The 20,842-nt window shown below is 49.2% G+C and overlaps 1 pseudogene across 1 annotated transcript; it reads left to right on the top strand.

Moving 5' to 3' along the window:
• The first annotated feature begins 4,313 nt into the window (after window positions 1–4,313).
• Window positions 4,314–11,928, top strand: LOC116151849 (uncharacterized; annotated as a pseudogene). The gene is made up of 4 exons (XR_010381107.1): window positions 4,314–4,451; window positions 4,537–4,709; window positions 11,260–11,311; window positions 11,416–11,928. The product of XR_010381107.1 is annotated as an uncharacterized LOC116151849 (transcript).
• The last annotated feature ends 8,914 nt before the right edge of the window (window positions 11,929–20,842 follow it).

Below are 20,842 nucleotides of genomic sequence, written 5' to 3'. Positions count from 1 at the left end.
ACCCTAACCCTAACCCTAACCCTAACCCTAACCCTAACCCTAACCCTAACCCTAACCCTAACCCTAACCCTAACCCTAACCCTAACCCTAACCCTAACCCTAACCCTAACCCTAACCCTAACCCTAACCCTAACCCTAACCCTAACCCTAACCCTAACCCTAACCCTAACCCTAACCCTAACCCTAACCCTAACCCTAACCCTAACCCTAACCCTAACCCTAACCCTAACCCTAACCCTAACCCTAACCCTAACCCTAACCCTAACCCTAACCCTAACCCTAACCCTAACCCTAACCCTAACCCTAACCCTAACCCTAACCCTAACCCTAACCCTAACCCTAACCCTAACCCTAACCCTAACCCTAACCCTAACCCTAACCCTAACCCTAACCCTAACCCTAACCCTAACCCTAACCCTAACCCTAACCCTAACCCTAACCCTAACCCTAACCCTAACCCTAACCCTAACCCTAACCCTAACCCTAACCCTAACCCTAACCCTAACCCTAACCCTAACCCTAACCCTAACCCTAACCCTAACCCTAACCCTAACCCTAACCCTAACCCTAACCCTAACCCTAACCCTAACCCTAACCCTAACCCTAACCCTAACCCTAACCCTAACCCTAACCCTAACCCTAACCCTAACCCTAACCCTAACCCTAACCCTAACCCTAACCCTAACCCTAACCCTAACCCTAACCCTAACCCTAACCCTAACCCTAACCCTAACCCTAACCCTAACCCTAACCCTAACCCTAACCCTAACCCTAACCCTAACCCTAACCCTAACCCTAACCCTAACCCTAACCCTAACCCTAACCCTAACCCTAACCCTAACCCTAACCCTAACCCTAACCCTAACCCTAACCCTAACCCTAACCCTAACCCTAACCCTAACCCTAACCCTAACCCTAACCCTAACCCTAACCCTAACCCTAACCCTAACCCTAACCCTAACCCTAACCCTAACCCTAACCCTAACCCTAACCCTAACCCTAACCCTAACCCTAACCCTAACCCTAACCCTAACCCTAACCCTAACCCTAACCCTAACCCTAACCCTAACCCTAACCCTAACCCTAACCCTAACCCTAACCCTAACCCTAACCCTAACCCTAACCCTAACCCTAACCCTAACCCTAACCCTAACCCTAACCCTAACCCTAACCCTAACCCTAACCCTAACCCTAACCCTAACCCTAACCCTAACCCTAACCCTAACCCTAACCCTAACCCTAACCCTAACCCTAACCCTAACCCTAACCCTAACCCTAACCCTAACCCTAACCCTAACCCTAACCCTAACCCTAACCCTAACCCTAACCCTAACCCTAACCCTAACCCTAACCCTAACCCTAACCCTAACCCTAACCCTAACCCTAACCCTAACCCTAACCCTAACCCTAACCCTAACCCTAACCCTAACCCTAACCCTAACCCTAACCCTAACCCTAACCCTAACCCTAACCCTAACCCTAACCCTAACCCTAACCCTAACCCTAACCCTAACCCTAACCCTAACCCTAACCCTAACCCTAACCCTAACCCTAACCCTAACCCTAACCCTAACCCTAACCCTAACCCTAACCCTAACCCTAACCCTAACCCTAACCCTAACCCTAACCCTAACCCTAACCCTAACCCTAACCCTAACCCTAACCCTAACCCTAACCCTAACCCTAACCCTAACCCTAACCCTAACCCTAACCCTAACCCTAACCCTAACCCTAACCCTAACCCTAACCCTAACCCTAACCCTAACCCTAACCCTAACCCTAACCCTAACCCTAACCCTAACCCTAACCCTAACCCTAACCCTAACCCTAACCCTAACCCTAACCCTAACCCTAACCCTAACCCTAACCCTAACCCTAACCCTAACCCTAACCCTAACCCTAACCCTAACCCTAACCCTAACCCTAACCCTAACCCTAACCCTAACCCTAACCCTAACCCTAACCCTAACCCTAACCCTAACCCTAACCCTAACCCTAACCCTAACCCTAACCCTAACCCTAACCCTAACCCTAACCCTAACCCTAACCCTAACCCTAACCCTAACCCTAACCCTAACCCTAACCCTAACCCTAACCCTAACCCTAACCCTAACCCTAACCCTAACCCTAACCCTAACCCTAACCCTAACCCTAACCCTAACCCTAACCCTAACCCTAACCCTAACCCTAACCCTAACCCTAACCCTAACCCTAACCCTAACCCTAACCCTAACCCTAACCCTAACCCTAACCCTAACCCTAACCCTAACCCTAACCCTAACCCTAACCCTAACCCTAACCCTAACCCTAACCCTAACCCTAACCCTAACCCTAACCCTAACCCTAACCCTAACCCTAACCCTAACCCTAACCCTAACCCTAACCCTAACCCTAACCCTAACCCTAACCCTAACCCTAACCCTAACCCTAACCCTAACCCTAACCCTAACCCTAACCCTAACCCTAACCCTAACCCTAACCCTAACCCTAACCCTAACCCTAACCCTAACCCTAACCCTAACCCTAACCCTAACCCTAACCCTAACCCTAACCCTAACCCTAACCCTAACCCTAACCCTAACCCTAACCCTAACCCTAACCCTAACCCTAACCCTAACCCTAACCCTAACCCTAACCCTAACCCTAACCCTAACCCTAACCCTAACCCTAACCCTAACCCTAACCCTAACCCTAACCCTAACCCTAACCCTAACCCTAACCCTAACCCTAACCCTAACCCTAACCCTAACCCTAACCCTAACCCTAACCCTAACCCTAACCCTAACCCTAACCCTAACCCTAACCCTAACCCTAACCCTAACCCTAACCCTAACCCTAACCCTAACCCTAACCCTAACCCTAACCCTAACCCTAACCCTAACCCTAACCCTAACCCTAACCCTAACCCTAACCCTAACCCTAACCCTAACCCTAACCCTAACCCTAACCCTAACCCTAACCCTAACCCTAACCCTAACCCTAACCCTAACCCTAACCCTAACCCTAACCCTAACCCTAACCCTAACCCTAACCCTAACCCTAACCCTAACCCTAACCCTAACCCTAACCCTAACCCTAACCCTAACCCTAACCCTAACCCTAACCCTAACCCTAACCCTAACCCTAACCCTAACCCTAACCCTAACCCTAACCCTAACCCTAACCCTAACCCTAACCCTAACCCTAACCCTAACCCTAACCCTAACCCTAACCCTAACCCTAACCCTAACCCTAACCCTAACCCTAACCCTAACCCTAACCCTAACCCTAACCCTAACCCTAACCCTAACCCTAACCCTAACCCTAACCCTAACCCTAACCCCTAACCCTAACCCTAACCCTAACCCTAACCCTAACCCTAACCCTAACCCTAACCCTAACCCTAACCCTAACCCTAACCCCTAACCCCTAACCCTAACCCTAACCCTAACCCTAACCCTAACCCTAACCCTAACCCTAACTCCCTAACCCTAACCCTAACCCTAACCCTAACCCTAACCCTAACCCTAATCCCTAACCCCCACCTCCCCACCTCTGTCTGCAGAGGCGGGGGTCCTTAGCGAAAGCCCTGAAGCTCTCACTTGTCAGCGCCTGCTTCCCCCTCATCCTGGTGCCTGTTGTTTCTGACTGTGCTCCGATGAGGGTCTCCCTCTCAAGGTTCTGCATCTTGTCTCATTTTGTGTATAACCCCCCTTCTCTCTGTGGGTCCCCACAGGGGTGTTAATAGACCATGAGGCCGATGGACAACGTCTAGAACTTTGAGGGTGTGAACTGAGAGGGGCTGGGTGTGATGAACGAAATGCGGCTTCATGGGTTTGACACAATGGGGTTCCTGAGGGCCCACCTCACAAGACAGCTTTTCTACTCCCACAGCACAGGAAGGGTGGAGCAGAATGCGGGCCTCTATCTCACATGAAAACTGCAAGCTGACCACACGACACTCACACGTCCAATGACGAAGACACACAGAGGAGGGTCCAGGGAAACACAGGGGGATCTGTCCTGGGCTCAGTTCTGGGGAAAAGGAACAGGTTCTGAGTGGTTGAGGAGCACTGGGCCAGGAAAGAAAGGGCGGGAGGGAATCTGGGCTTGAAGGAGAGCAGCTCTTGTCCCAGAGGGAGGGGCTGCCCTTTGACTGGTGTCCAACGGGTCCCATGGACAGGTCACCTCCCCTCCCTGATGCACAAGCCACATAAGCCAAGAGAAGTGACACTCACAGGGGTTCTCAAAGAAACAGGAGAGCCTAACTCAGCCCTTCCCTATTTACGAAGACAGGGCCCCTCCACATGCAAATTCCCCTTCAAGCTCGAGGGTAAAATCCATGCTGGGGAGGTGGGAGCTCACAGCTCTGTCCTCACACAGGGCTGAGGTCTCTGGGGAAGGCAGGGCTGTGGTCTAGAGGAAGATGAGACTGTTGGGTCTTCTCCTGTGCCTGGTGGCAGGTCCCCAAGGTGAGTGTCTCAGGTGTCAGGCACGGGTCTGTGGGGATGGAAGTGGTGGAGGTGACTCACAATGACTGATTCTCCGTGTCCCCAGGTGTCCTGTCCCAGGTGCAGCAGCAGGAGTCGGGCCCAGGCCTGGTGAAGCCCTCGCAGACGCTCCCCCTCACCTGCACTGTCTCTGGTGGCTCCATCACAACCAGCTATTATGCTTGAAGCTGGATCCGCCAGCCCCCAGGGAAGGGGCTGGAGTGGATGGGAGCCATAGCTGTATCTCAAAATTAACTGATATTAAAATTGAAACACTTAACAAATTGTTTGTTTTATATCTAAACTAAATTGGATTCTAAATTTTCAATTCATGACAATGTATCCAAACATGCCATTAGTATCACAGACACATAGTAACACAAACAGCCAGACCTTCAACACCATCCACACACCCTCCCCCAGGGGCTCACAGCTAGTCTGCACCTCCCCTCACCTCCTGCAGGCTAGACATGGCCCCCTGCTGTCTCCTACACAGGATTGCTGCTAAGAATGTCTGTGAAGGTAGGACCACATGTGCATCCCAGTGACCAGCTCAGAAAGTTGTAAGATATAAAAAGGAAATAAAATAAGAAAAATAAAAAGTTTTATGGGAAGTAAATGTTTTTGACATAAAACAGACTGCAAATTATTTATTAGCAAAAATGGGTTTACTTGGGAACAACAGAGAATTATGGTTTGGGGTCTGCCGTCCTGGTGAGCCACAAGCAAGTCCCCAGTGAAAACAGAGACATGACTCTCCTACAGAATGAAAGGGGAGGTGAGAGGGCTCCTGTGAACAGGAGTCCATGGATTTTCATTGGCTGAGTCCTTACCAGGAAAGAAGAGGAGGCCTCGCTTCTCCATGTTGGGCTCAGACATGAAGTTCCCAGGTTACAAGCTGGAAGCTGCAGTCCTCCTGCCTGAGAGCCACTGTGAAAAGGCTGCTTAGAGGGGCTTCTCGTAGGTGATCAGGACTCAGGGGGTGGTCACTCGGTGTGACGCAGCCACGAGGGACTTCATTGCTGACGGAAGGGAGAAGCGTAGATGTGCTGAGGTAGAGACAACATAGCACAGCTCTGTGAGGAGCAGAGAACAAAAGGGCATCTTAGGAGGGGAGGCAGCTGACTGAGACATGCTGACTGTGATGCGGGGACCTGAACAAAGGGTCAGATGCTGTGAGGACCCCAAGGCAGTGGGAGTCTCCCTGTGCCACAGCATCCGGCTCACGGCTATAAAACCCTAGAGGTCTGCGGAGGCCCCTGAGGTTTTGGTCAACACCCCAAGACCTCCCCTTGCTTTGATACAAAAAGAAGAAAGGGGTCTGGTAATCAGGTTGCCCACAGCAGGACGGGCTCTTCAAATGCTCCACTTGAATCTGTGTCTTCTGGTTCCTCCCTTAAAATGGAATCGGGATTGCCAGTGTTGAGAAAACTTCATGTAGGTTTTCCTTGAGAGAGAAGTGTGGAATCTGTCTCAACAGAAATCAGCTAGCCTTCCAAAATCCCTCATATTTGGCAATTAGTGTTGCATTTAGGAAGCAGAAAAACACCATGGATGTAAGTAGAGGCTTGTTCTGATGTCAGATGCCCTAGAAATCAAATATGATGCTGGGAAACTGCACATTTTCTGTAGTCAAATTTAGTCCCTTAGAGGCTAAAAGTTTGTAGTGAGTAGTTGTTGTCTTCCTGCAAGAACGTTTGAGAAGAAGAGCAAAGAAGCAAATTATCCACATATTGAAACAAAAGAAAAAATCTAGAAAACTTTGCATCATCCAGACCAGCCTTCCGGTGGCTCCAGAAATGAGAAGGACGCTCAACAAATCCCTGAAGCACTAATGTCCTGGTGAGCTTTTCTCTTCCCACTGAAGGCTAAAAGGTAATGGCTACCTCCATCAGCTGGAACAGTAACCAGTGCACAGTGGACACCAGTTACAGTAAAGGCTTCACTGCCAGTGGGAGTGGATGTTAGCACCACAGGAGGGTTAGGGATGACAGGGTGATTAAAGATTAGAGTGCACTTTATTATTCTTATCTTTATAATTATTTTGCCTTTTATTAAAATGTAATTGGTTTCTAATGTTACTTTTTAATGCACTACAAAGAGATTTGGTTATACATCCACATAGTTATATTTTTCAGACTTTTTCCCATTATATGTACTTATAAGATATGGAACACAATTCCCTGCACTATACAGTAGCTCTTTGTTTTATATCTGTGTTACGTATGGTAATGTGTATCTGTTAATCCCAAACTCTTAATTTATCCCTCCCCTGCCCTATGCACTTTGGTGAACATAGTTTGTTTTCAGTGTCCATGAGTCTACTTTTGTCTTGTAAGTAAAATCTTTTTTCATTGTTTTAATTCCACATATCAGTGAGATCATGGGATAAGTGTTCTGCTATCTGACTTAACTCAGTTAATATGATTGTGTTTATATCCATCTATGTTGCTGCCAATGGCATTATTCAACCCTTTTTAAAGTACATGTGGAACACATACATGATGAAGTATTGCTCAGCCATATTCAATGCAGTTTGCTGATCCGAGGTCCTGGACACCACTCCCCCCTTGGCCTTTGGGTTTTCTCTCCAGGAAAACGAGAGTATCTCAGAAACACCTACAAGGGCCAATGAAGGCTTCAGCCTTGGAATCTGCTCCTCTGGGCTTCATGGCCTGAAGGGCTTCCTTCCTTGTAGGGCACTGATTAATCCTGGGAAGGTGTTAAATTCTGTTTGAATCTTGAAGGAGGCTGCACTGTGAAGTTTATCAAAATCATTTGGAGATTTTGCCCGAAAAGGGGTGGTAACTAACTCAGTAGGAAAAATGGTCGCTGCTTGAACAATTAGCTGTAGTATCGTCAGAGACAAAACAAATCAATGATGTCTTAAGGTCACTTAATTAATTTCATACATTCTTTGATGGCTGCTCTCACATGCCAGATCATTTCCCCCTTTGGGGGAGACAGAAACTGTAGCAGGATGCTTCACTGTGAAGTCTCATTCAATAAACGGATAGGAGTTGAATAACTAAGGAGTAAAACGTGTGCATCTCTCAAAGGGCCTAAATAAAAGGGGGAGGTCCAGAGGCAGTGACCCCTTGAGGCTCATCACAGGTCCCCGCTGTGTGAACTGCTTTAGTTCCCTGAGCCTGGGCTGCCTTCAGTAGCTCAGCTGAGCAGGGAGAGTCCGGCTCCAGTGCCCAATATGACTGGGGGAGACTCATCCCCAATCTGGAGAAATGTGTGTCCACGCCTATTGAGAGAAAGGACTGGGGAGAGCCCAGCTATTCCCTCAGAGCCAGTCACTGGGGATCAGGAGGATGCTGGGAAGGCTGGTCAGAGGGCTGATGGTGCCTGAAGTGCACACACTTCTAACAATCTCTTTCCCAATGTCCTGGCTGTTGGAAAACAATAGCAGAGACTAAGGGGGTTTGGGTTGTATTCTGGGGTTTTATTTGCTGGAATTCAAGTTTAAGAATTTAAACATTCTTCCTTCAGGTGACTCTCCTGTAGTGTGAGAGACATGGTTTGTCAGCTTAAGGAAACCTGGAGAGGACATGGTTTCCACCCTGTTCCTCTGTGAATAGAATGGAAAGGTCCTGAAGGAGCCAGGCTGAAGGCTGCTCAGCACAGGCCCAGCAGAACAGCCCCAATTCATACAGAGTGGGAAGAAAACAAGCCAATGCCTCTGGAATAATCTGATTTCAAAATCAGACTGAAAGCCCAATAAGTTCTTGCCTACAATGCAAGGTCTTACCTACGAAGGACACACCTTACAATAGTTCTCAGGCAAAGCCTGCAGAGCTTCCTACTGCACAGATATGGAAGCTGGGACCCAGGAGAATGACTTAGACTCAAACTCCGGGGGGGGGGGAGAAACACAGGGCGCAGCCATGGGCCCAGTGTGGGTCCCACACCTGTTTGCTCCGCGGCCCCACAGTCATATGGGGTCTTGTCTGATTCCATAAGGGCCCTGAAAATGTTGACCTGACACAAAGAGATGGCCAGATATTTCTCCAGCAAAAAGAAGTGTTTTCATCTGGAATCAACAACGATTTGCCTTCAGGGCCTGGAATCACAGTGAGCCACCTGCAGCTCCTAGCATACACGGGGATAAGAACTATTTTGCAGATGGGAATGGATGTTGCAGGAGGGGCAGTAGTGAACAAGGCACCCAGGGCTTCTCACCGGCTGAGCTGTGACCACCCCTCACTGCCTGAGTCCTTGCCAGGAGGGAACAGGGTGTCTTTCTTCTTCACACAGCTGGACTCTGCTATCCTGTAGGACATGAGAGCCCACCGTGCTGTCACCAAACTCTATTTAACTGAGGCTTCTGTGTATTCAGTATTATTGTTATTTTTCCCACTTTGTGAGGTTGGATCAGTTTTGTTGCAGAAGCCAGGCTGCCCCAATCAGGCAATGATGGGAAAATGGGTTAATCATCATGGTGAAATAAAAGTGAATCATGTGGATGGCAAAAAACAAATTCACATATAGAGACACTCATTGGAAGGAAACTCCACACCAGATCTGAATTTTGCAGGTTTTTGTATTTAAGCCTGGAGATGGAGCAGAGAACAGACTGTGGCTAAATGTGGCTAAACCCAGAACCCAGAGAGCAATTGTGTTGTTCCCAGAATGTTCAGATGTTCTGAACAAGGAACTACATGCAGGTGAGACTGTGTTATCTAGATCCCTCCCTACGACTGAATAATAAGGGATAAAGAATGAAATAATTTTGTAATATAAAGAGGATACAGGAATAAAGCAACATCCTGCTGATGGAACTAAAATATTGAAGCCCCCATCGCGGAAAATTGCTACTTTCTTACAAAGTTCAGGAAGCACTCACCATAAAACCAGCCATTTAATAGTAAATATGTCTCTAGGTGAAATTAAAGCTCACGTTCACTGAAAACACTGTGTGCAGGTACTTGTGGGGCCTTCACACATGCTGTAAAGTGGAAACAAGGGCTAAACCCAGAGCTCACTGCAAGGCCGTGTGCTGATGGCGTCTGAGGTACAATTAAGCCAAGCATCGCAGCCCTTGTCATGGGATCCAAGAAAACAGAGTCGCTCAGTCATTACTGGAAAATCTTAGAACTCCACTTTCCCTCAGATGCCATCAATTTCCTGTCACAGGACTATGTCTTGTGTGTGTCAGAGACAATACTTGGACAGAGGAGGTTTGGATGCAGATATGATACAAGAGCGTGAGTCTCCGCATGTATGTGCATTGCACCTGCATGTCTGTGTGTGTGTGTGTCCCTGCGCACACTGAGGGGAACCCAGGTCATATGTCTCATGATGGTTTCCAGGACTTCCACCTTCTTCTGAATTTGTATAAGCCCAGCTCATTTTCTTTATAAAACTAACAGTATTCTTTACAGAAATTTGTAATAGGAATATTCATTCAAATCAATATATTTCCAGTCATCAATGTAAACTCTATCCATTGATCCTCTATCCAGGATTCTGACATTAATTTTCTCAGAAGCATGTGAACCTCGGTGCAGCCCAGTCTTTCCAAGAATACTTCTGAGAATTCAGGATGAAGCCTGGGATTCTAAACATGCTTTCTGTGTGTTCCTGTGCCTCCTTACTGAACTTCTCTGACTCTCAGTCTCAATGCATATTTCATAACCTCACCCTCTTCCTCGTTATGCTTTCCAGCTTCTGAAGCTAAGACCTTCACCTGTGTGGATGAGTCTAACCCATAAGCCTTCGAGCTGCTCCAGGCTTTGGTCTGAGGGCAGCACACCTGGGTGGGGAGTGGATCCACGAAAGACTCAGTATGAAAAGATGACACAGAGGAGTTGGCAGTGACCCTCAGGCTGCACTCCTGGCAGTTCACACTCAGAAAATTTAGTCACCTGGGATTTGGCAGTCGATCCAGGAGTGCGGGGTGAATCTTCCTCCCAGCTCTCATGCCAACTGGAGACATCAAACATAGGTAGGGGAGGTTTGGTCCCATTTCTCACATCACATGGACAATCTCTGCATCTCTGTGTAGATTTAAACATGCCGAGCAGAGGGGAGATTGAGAGCACGTTACATTGTTCATGTCATTTATGTAAAAATAAGACAACACAGTGGAAATTAAGCATCTTTCAATCACAATCCCAAGGTAAGTAAAGATGTTTTCCTGAATGCTGCCATTGATAGAAAGCCAAATATTAGAGACTCCTGAGAATGCGTGCATGACCCCTGCTCACACATGATCAAATACACACGACCATAGGACAGAATCGTCATGTTCTCATCACAGGAGGGGGTCCCGGAACCCTCACCAGGCTTGTCCAACTCTGTCTTAGAAGTGATTCTGGACCAGTTACGTCCAGACAGGCAGAGCAAACATGAAAATACGGGGTCAAAATCTCACTTTATATGTGTCTCTGGACTGTCCACAAATGACTTACTCTTCTGGGAATCTTTAAATCTCCAATATGGGAGGAACACTGACAACTACAGCACAGGATTTGTGTGCATGTGTAGAAACAAAAGAACATAGCAGGGTGCTAAGAGTTTACCCTGAAAAATTCATGTAATAAACATGATATTTCCAAATGCTACCAACACCAGCAAACCACAGACACTCACAGCTGCTCAGGGGCTGGGCCCTCTCTGAGGCCAGCAAGGCCCTGACCTCTTTTATAGTGAGATGACATGCAAATAGGGCCTCCCTCTGAGGATAAAGCCACCCAGCCCTGGACCTGCAGCTCTGGGAGAGCAGCCCCAGCCCGGGATTCCCAGCTGCTCCCGTTCTCTGATCAGGACTGAACTCAGATGACACACCATGGAGCTGGGGATGAGCTGGGTGGTCCTGGCTGCTCTTCTACAAGGTAATTCATGGAGAACAAGAGCTACTGAGGATGTGGGTGGTCGTGAGTGAGGGAATGAGAGGACGTGTGACAGTCTCCTGACCAGGATGTCTTTGTGTTTGCAGGTGTCCAGGCTGAGGTGCAGCTGGTGGAGTCTGGGGGAGGCTTGGTGCAGCCTGGGGGGTCTCTGAGACTCTCCTGTGCAGCCTCTGGATTCACCTTCAGTAGCTACTGGATGTACTGGGTCCGCCAGGCTCCAGGGAAGGGGCTCGAGTGGGTCTCAGCTATTAATAGTGGTGGTGGTAGCACATACTATGCAGACTCCGTGAAGGGCCGATTCACCATCTCCCAAGACAACGCCAAGAACACGCGGTATCTGCAAATGAACAGCCTGAAACCTGAGGACACGGCCCTGTATTACTGTGTGAGAGACACAGTGAGGGGAAGTCGATGTGAGCCCAGATGCAAACCTCCCTGCAGGGACACAGGGTGGGTGCAGGGGGCTCACATGACCCACCAGGGGGCGCACCTGATCCACCAGGTGGTGCTCAGGGTCCACTTGCTGTGTTCAGGGTCAGCCCAATGAGCAGGTGCATGGGGCGGTGATTGTCTCTTCTCATTAAAAAAACATATTCTGGGCTTATAACACTTGGCATTTTATAGGTGATGGGTTTTTTACTTTTAAACGTTATAATTTGTGTTTATACTGTACCTGTGTTTTCAAGTACTCTACAATAAATGAGATAATAACCTCTCTGTGTACAGTTTAGTTTTTCCAAGGGAACAGAACCAATGTCTAGAGAATCCAAAACAATAGAACATTCATATGTTTTCTACATACATGGCCGTGGAGCCTGAGCAGTGCCACAAATTACTGTCACAAGCTGGAGACCCAGGAAAGTGGGGGTGTCTTTCCAGTGTGATTCTGATGCTGAGAACCAGGGGAGCCATTGCTGGAAAGCCCAGCCTGAGGGCAGGAGGAGGTACGTGTCCCAGCAGAAGCGTGAACTGCTGTGTTCGCATTTTCTCACATAAGAAGGGATAAGACATGAAAGAAACAAAGACATAAACACACGCATACACACACTTACACACGGATATACACGCATGCACACACATATACATGTGGCTGCAGCAAAACAAGGGGAAAGTGCGCAGGACAACTACAGCCCTCTTTCCATAACTGCTCAGAAGTCTCGGCTCGTATTGCTGCTTCCTCCTTCCTGCCCCCCTTCTGGGTGCCTTTGCCTTCAGCAAGCACCTCAGCTGTGCGGCCATGACCCAGTGAAGTGACCAGAACCTTCATTCCAATGGATCTGGACCAAAACAGTCATCCTTGGGTTGAGTTGTTGTGGTTTTCTGTTCACCTTGACGACAAGACATCCTAAAAGGGAGACACAGGAAGGGACCCCTGTCCCCATAAACCCCTCTTCACTCCCATGGCGGGGCAGGGCTCCAGCTCCCCCGGGAGTCAGAAGCAGTCACCCAGGCAGCTCATCCTCTCCCTTCTTTGCCTGTAGGTTCAGAGGCTTGAGGAGCCAAAAAGCCCAGAAGACAGACTTAAAGAGCAGGTCAAAGAAATCATCGTCCTCTCTCCTGGTGGAAGTGTCCCTCCCTCGGGGACCAAGGCCATAGGCCAGTAGAGCATAAAGACACAGGGAAAGAAGCCAAGCTAGCTAGTGGTCACTGGGGGTAACAATGAGTGGTGCCACCACCCATCCATTTCCTGATTCTGTGACCCATGAATCAAGGCTGTGAGAGAAGAACAACATACTGAGAGTAAATAGTTCACAGTCGGCCGGAGAACCTCACCTCAGCCCTGCAAGGTGTTACTACCCACCTGGCACTGCTGTTGATCTTCTACAGGCAGCTTGTGTTCTAAAACCCAGCAGCTGTGGGATGGTGAGGAATCTAGGACTGGTGGATCCGTGTGCTCGGGCCGATTGATGCATTTCCTCTGCTGTAAAGTGAGTTCCCGATCAGAAGCAATGCTGGCTGCTGGACTCCCGAGACTGTGGGATCTGAAAGTCCCTGGGTGGTGGTTTTGGCAAGAGAATTGCATTCCCTGCTTTCTAAGAAAGAAAATTTATATCCAGTATAGATATATAGATTTAGTAAGAACAGGAGGTTACCTGTTCTATGATGGAAGTGGCCCAAAGTAGCCAACCTGCCAACAGGTGGTGGCTGAGCAGCCCAGGAAATGCTGCCAGTCAGGACGTTAGGATTTCTCTCTGCAGCTGGCAGGAAGGGTCCTCACAAGTGACTGGACCAGGAGGACCCTGGTGAGTGGGTGTCCATGTAATTGAGCCCAAGCACGTCCTGCATTCCTGCCACCAAGGCCACAGTGACCATAAGCTCATCAGGTGATGACAGGGGCACCTGGAATGAGCCAGGCCAGTACTAACATCACTGGCAAAATGTCCACTTGACATGAATCCCTTCCTCTCCAGGTATCACCCTTTCGGGATTATTCTCATGAGTCATAACATGTTTTGCCTTTTTGCCTATTTAAAGAGGACTATCCACATGTCTCCTCCTAAAATAATTTGTCACAGGTTTTTCCAAACCACGCTCCTCTCAAGTCCTTGACCATCCAGCCTAATCATTGGTTACAACCCATGAATTTGTATCATGTCAATTACTGGTCTTTCTCCTTCCAGGAGGGTGAACATCCAGGTGCACTGCCCACAGTCCTGCCCACTGGGAGGAGTCCCCCACACCATCCTTCAGGGATGTCCCAGGCAGGACGACAGGGCGCCCACTGTCCACTGTCAGGAGGTGCCTGTGTACCATGCAGACCTGTCTGTAGTCCAGGTCTGTGTCCCCTTCTCCTCTGTCAATTGACTGTAGGCAAATCCCCACTGGGTCACAGGTGAAGCTTAGGACAAAGGAGGCACTGATGCAGGAGGAGGCACCATGGGCACATGGGCCACTTCTAGGTGTGCATCAGGCCAGCTCAGGCCTCATCAAGTAGAAATACATCTGTTTGGTGATGGATTGCTGCTGTGTGTGCCCAGCAGCATGGCTTGGAGCCAAGGAGGGGTCAGATAACACCCAGGTCCTGATAGAAAGCCCACCAGTTTTAAACTCTCCACAAATACCTGAAATCATTGAACTTTTTTACTACACATGTGGTTGTGCATTCTACAGAACAAACAAAAAATAAAATCACACAGTATGAACCATTTTTAGACTGATTTCTTTCACTCTGTAGGCATTAAATCTTTTGTGGACATTTCCTAGTTTGGCAGTTCATTTTATAAGTTGCTGAATAGAATTTGACTGCAGAGGTGACCCACAGGTTCTTTGTTCATTCCCTGAGGAAGGACATTGTGTTCCTCCATTTCTCTCATTTCCGAATGGAGCTATGTAATCATTCATGTGCACTTTGTTGTGTGGACATGTCTCAAGGCTAGTTACATAATTACCTAGGAGTGTGGTTGCTGGGTCACAGAGTAAAACTGCATTTAGGTTTGCAGGAAGTTGCCCTGAGTAGCGACTGGGAAGGGGGCACCAGCTGACCCAGTGACCTGTCTGGGGTGCAGCCCCGTGCACAAGAAGAGGCCCACAGGGCTGGATCCCAGGGCTGGCCCTCAGCCCTAACTCTGCTTGCAGCCAAAACCACAGCCAGCATCCAGACACCTGAGCACAACTGGAACAGGCCCTCCAGACATCATCCCAGCACCTCTGGGAGCACTTCTGGGAAGGAATGTGCCTCCCCCTCCAGACGCGCTCACATCACAGGGTCCTGAAGAATACGAGTGCCTGATGTTGTATCAAGCTTCCAGGGGCTGTGGAAATTTCTTCTGTCACAATCAACACCTGGAACAGAATGATGCACCTTCCACGGAAACCCACTTCTCCACCTCATACCCGAGGGGAAGGTGACAGTCTGGTTAAATGACTGGACAGGGCCACATGCAGGTGGTGCTGCTAGGAAAGAGCCCCAGAAGGTCCACGTCCAGAGAACAAGGTGCTTCCGCTTCACTCTTCAGGGAGGACCTGGGAGCTCAAGGACGCTCATCTGGATCCTATGCAGAAGGGAAATGTGCAGAGACCACCTCCCCTGGTTATGCTTTAGAAACACCAGGTTGGTCACAGCGATGAGATACTCGGGAGGCAGGTGTGACAGTAGAGCCCAGAGGTGATGGTGGCCTGGACTCGTTTGCATCCACACCAGGGCATGAGGTTAGGGTGGTTCAGTCCACCCCCCAGCCAGCAGCCTTGTGAGCCTGGGGTCTGAGGTCATTACCAGGACCTCTCACGACACCTCAGCTCACCTGTGAGAACTGGGTGATTCTGTGCCCACTAGACAGACTCCCAGAAGAGTCTCCTGAGCTTGAACCTCTTGACGAACATGATGTCTACATGGCTTTGTGGTGAACAGTTTATAGACAGGTGACCATCCCCGCATCAAACATTGACCCTGGGACGTCAGGTGTGTTTCACAGCCTGCTGATCCCCCATTGTCCATGCAGGGTTTATAACAGAGGTAAAGTTAGGCGGAGAATGAGGCAGGAAGGGCACTTGGGAGGCTGAGTGCAAGTCTGTACATTTGACAGGAGGGAGTGGAACGGGGCTGGGATGGGAGTGGCCAAGGGGCTTGAAGCCTGTGTGATTAGGGTTGGTATCACTGCTCCTAGATCATCTAGTAGGAATCCAGTTCCAGACGTGCTGAATCAGTGGTGAACCTGGGGGATTAAAAGCAGAAGTGAGGTCCAGGCTGAATGTAGACCACCAGGGAACAGGCAGAAGTTGATCAGAGCTTCTCATTTTGAGATGCACTTGTGTCTTAGGGAGGAGTTGGTTTTGAACCCAGCGTGTCTGTCCCCTTCCCTAAATAACGAGCATGCGCCGTCTGAGCGAGGCATCCGTCCCCCACCTTCCCACCTCTGTCTGCAGAGGCGGGGTCCTTGGGGAAAGCCCTGAAGCTCTGGCTTGTCAGCACCTGCTTCCCCCTCTTCCTGCTGCCTGTTGTTTCTGACTGTGCTCTGACGAGGGTCTCCCTCACAAGGTTCTGCATCTTGTCTCAATTTGTGTATAACCCCCCTTCTCTCTGTGGGTCCCCACAGGAGTGTTAATAGACCATGAGGCCCATGGACAACGTCTAGAACGTTGAGGGTGTGAACTGAGAGGGGCTGGGTGTGATGAACGAAATGCGGCTTCATGGGTTTGACACAATGGGGTTCCTGATGGCCCACCTCACAAGACAGCTTTTCTAATCCCACAGCACAGGAAGGGTGGAGCAGAATTCTGGCCTCTATCTCACATGAAAACTGCAAGCTGACCACACGACACTCACACGTCCAATGACGAAGACACACAGAGGAGGGTCCAGGGAAACACAGGGGGATCTGTCCTGGGCTCAGTTCTGGGGAAAAGGAACAGGTTCTGAGTGGATGATGAGCACTGGGCCAGGAAAGGAAGGGCGGGAGGGAATCTGGGCTTGAAGGAGAGCAGCTCTTGTCTCAGAGGGAGGGGCTGCCCTTTGACTGGTGTCCAAGGGGTCCCATGGACAGGTCACCTCCCCTCCCTGATGCACAAGCCACATAAACCAAGAGAAGTGACACTCACAGGGGTTCTCAAAGAAACAGGAGAGCCTAACTCAGCCCTTCCCTATTTATGAAGACAGGGCCCCTCCACATGCAAATTCCCCTTCAAGCTCGAGGGTAAAATCCATGCTTGGGAGGTGGGAGCTCACAGCTCTGTCCTCACACAGGGCTGAGGTCTCTGGGGAAGGCAGGGCTGTGGTCTAGAGGAAGATGAGACTGTTGGGTCTTCTCCTGTGCCTGGTGGCAGGTCCCCAAGGTGAGTGTCTCAGGTGTCAGGCACAGGTCTGTGGGGATGGAAGTGGTGGAGGTGACTCACAATGACTGATTCTCCGTGTCCCCAGGTGTCCTGTCCCAGGTGCAGCTGCAGGAGTCGGGCCCAGGCCTGGTGAAGCCCTTGCAGACGCTCTCCCTCACCTGCACTGTCTCTGGTGGCTCCATCACAACCATCTATTATGCTTGAAGCTGGATCCGCCAACCCCCAGGGAAGGGGCTGGAGTGGATGGGACCCATAGCTTATGAAGGCAGCACTTACTACAGCCCATCCCTCAAGAGCCGCACCTCCATCTCCAGGGACAGTCCAAGAACCAGTTCTCCCTGCAGCTGAGCTCTGTGACCCCTGAGGACACGGCCGTGTATTACTGTGCCAGAGAAACCGTGAGGGGAAGTCAGGGTGCGCCCAGACACAAACCTCCCTGCCTGGGGAGCCCAGGACCCCCGGGGGGTGCTCAGGACTCACCAAGGGCAGGGCTGAGCCCCAGAGCAGGTGCAGAGGGGCCGGGAGGGGTTTGTGGTTAGAATTCCTGGTTTCCTTTTCCTGCTCATCTGCTCTACCAGAGACCCCCTGCTGGACACTAATTTTTCATTCTTTTGACTCATTTGCTTCCAACAATAATATTGTACTCAGGATATATTTTATTTTCTTCTCAAAAAGGTCCAAAGGATGCTAGGTTTTAACATAAATTTCCAGGTGAGTCTGGATGTCTCAGAACTGCTGAATGTTCTGAGAAGGCCCAGGCACTTGTGCTACACGTGTAAACTGTTATGAATCTTTGTCTTTGCTCCCAGGGGAGGAGGCTGCACACCCTCCATCTTCCTGTCAAAGGGCACAAGGGTTTGCATTGTGCAGGATGCGTTTTACAGACGCTAATGCCAGGGTGCCCCGGACAGCATGTGCAGGGATCCTCATTACTCATGGGGCTTGGGGTCTACAGTTCAAATATGGGATAAAATTTATTTGCAGCCCAATATGAAAACTGCTGTTGTATTTAAACACCTCATGGACAATTGCAATGTGGGCAGCACTTTGAATCGCCCAACACACTAACATTCCCCCTTGAGGTCGGTCAGGGTGATGCTCTGTCCTCTTGTTTCAACTCCCATCACGTAAATGAGTCTCCTTTCAGGTCCAGTTAGTGCCAGATTTTTCCCTCTTTGTGGTAGAAGGAGACACTTTGCCTGTTTGAGCTGGTCAATGTGTTGTCCTGAAGTGCAGTGCAGTGTCCCTGAGCACAGAGTGCTGCGCGTGACTTAGCAGAAATTATCTGTGACAGACAAGCTCCATCCAGGCATGAGTTATACTGATGGGGGCATTGAGCTTGAAATAAAGCTTCAATATAAATTTTCTTCAAATAAACAAATTCACATCTCACTTTGGGTATTTGTGTCAGCCTTGGAAACTTGTCTCATTTACAAACACAGACGGTAAAATGGAGATTTATGCCCCCAAAGTGATGACGTTGACTGGGTGGAAAATGACTATGAGGAGACTTCAATGTCAGGGGGATTCTGGGCAGAATGTCTCCAGAGGATTCTTGATACAGGAGGTCAGGGTGGTCAGATGTTCCCTGAAGATCATAGGCTAGGGGAATTGGATCAAATATTGAGGGCGATCAGATTTCCAGGGTGATGAGTCTCACTAACCTGACTCAGCAGGTTTCTTGATAAAACTGGGACATGCAAAGATGGACCCAGAATCCCGCAGGCCCAGACTTCATGGAGAAAAGCATCTCAAGGAGCCTGAGTGATGAATGGTCAGAGGGTCTTTGTGAGCTTCGAGTCAGGGTTCTTATCTTCACTGGAGTGATTCTCTGAGAGCCAATGGTTTAATCCAAAGGGACACGGACTCCTTCTGGTCATTCCTCCTCTTGATGGCTCGTCTCAGCTGTGAGCACCTCCTGGGTCTGAGGAACACTGACCTATGTGGATGGTGCTGTGAAGTGATTGTGTCTTTGTGTTTCCAGTCCCCAGGTGTCCTGTCACGGGTGCTGGTGTAGGAGTTGGTCAAAGAGTATTGAAGAATCTCCCCCTCACCTACTCTGTCTCTGGGAACCCCTCCATCACACACAGTGGTTACTGGGGGATCTGTCACACCCCCAGGGAAAGGACTGGGTAACTCACCTGCTTTGGGTGTATGGTCTATGTCTCTTAAAAGGCACCTCCATCTCCAGACATATTGGAGATGAGGTTTCCCTGCAGCACAGCTCTGGGGTCTCTGAGGGCACAGCCATGTGTCACTCTCACACGAGGGAGAGTGAGTGAGGGGAGGTCAGGGTGGCCCAGATGAAACCAGCCCTGCAGGGAGGGCTCAGGCCACCAGGGGTCACCCAGGATCATGAGGAAACAAGAGGGACAGTTTCAGAGCAGGTGCAGGAGAAGCCATGGGGGGTTTCCTCCCAGACACTGGGGATGCTCTTCTGGACCATCATCTTCCCTGGAAGCCCATCCATAATGATTCCAGGCAAACATCTTCTTTCTGAACTTGAGCTTTTTTTCCCACGGAGTCAGAATTGTCTGTCCTTTTTCCCTCATTTGTTGTAGGACCAGACACAGAAGAAATGTTTTTTCATGGGACCTTTAGTTGAAATGTATCCACTAACTACTCTTTTACATTGTCAAATTTACAGATGTTAAATGACACAAATGATTCTTCTGTGCATCCTTGAGTCTGCCCTCCACTTTCCAATGTATTTCCAGGCATTTCATCCTCGAGAGTGTCCTGAGTCCTGTTTCCTGCAGTGCCTTTCCCTAGAATAGCATGAGGAATGTTGTGTAGTTGGAAATTGATGTTTGTGTCATGCTGGAGTCATTCTGTCCCCCAGAGGACACTTGGAAATGTCTGCAGACAGGTTGGGCTGTCACATGTGGTGTGTGCTACAGGAACCTAGTTACCCAGAGGGCAGAGTCCATCGATGCTGCTCAACACTCCACAATGCACACAGAAACTCCCAAAATGAGAAACTAGCCTCAAATGTCAATAATGTGGAAAAACTCTGAGAGAAAGATTAGTATCTTGTCAACTTCATAAAAATGTTGACATGCAGAAGGTAAATTTCTATATGTAAATAATTTTCACTGAATGAAAACATGAACAAACACCAAAATTGGGCCTTCAGTTCACTCACAGGCACCTTACAGCCTCTTCACCCCTGTGTGCTGGTTGTGGGCCGGAGGGTCCTGAGCACAGGCCTGCAGGTGAAGGGGACATTGGAGCAGAGAGCCAGCACTGGGGAGGGGCCGTGTCCCTGCTTCACCTGATCCCCAAACAAGACAGGGCAAGGCTGAACCTGGATGTTATAATATTCACTAAAATCCAACCTATATCAGCTATTTTAGGTTTTTAATTTGCATTAATAATTAATCTCAATATTAACTGATATTTAATATGCTTGTCTTATATCTAGAATAATTTTGAATGTAATTTCTCAATTCATGTTAATATATCCAAACATGTCATTTGTATCACAGACACTTTGTGTCGGAAACAGCCAGGCCTTCACCAGCACCCACACCCCCTCCCCCAGGGGCTCACAGCTAGTCTGCACCTCCCCTCACCTCCTGCAGGCTAGACGTGGTCCCCTGCTGTGTCCTACACAGGGATGCTGCTAGGAATGTCTGTGAACGTAGGACCACATGTGCATCCCACTGACCTGCTCAGAAAATTATGGGAAATAAAAGGTAAATACATTAAATAAAAGAGTCACAGAAGTAAATGAGGCTCACA

Source organism: Camelus dromedarius, chromosome 5 (assembly GCF_036321535.1).
Source record: "Camelus dromedarius isolate mCamDro1 chromosome 5, mCamDro1.pat, whole genome shotgun sequence".
Classification (NCBI taxonomy): Eukaryota; Metazoa; Chordata; class Mammalia; order Artiodactyla; family Camelidae; genus Camelus; species Camelus dromedarius.
This window is presented reverse-complemented; position numbering and strand designations above follow the sequence as displayed.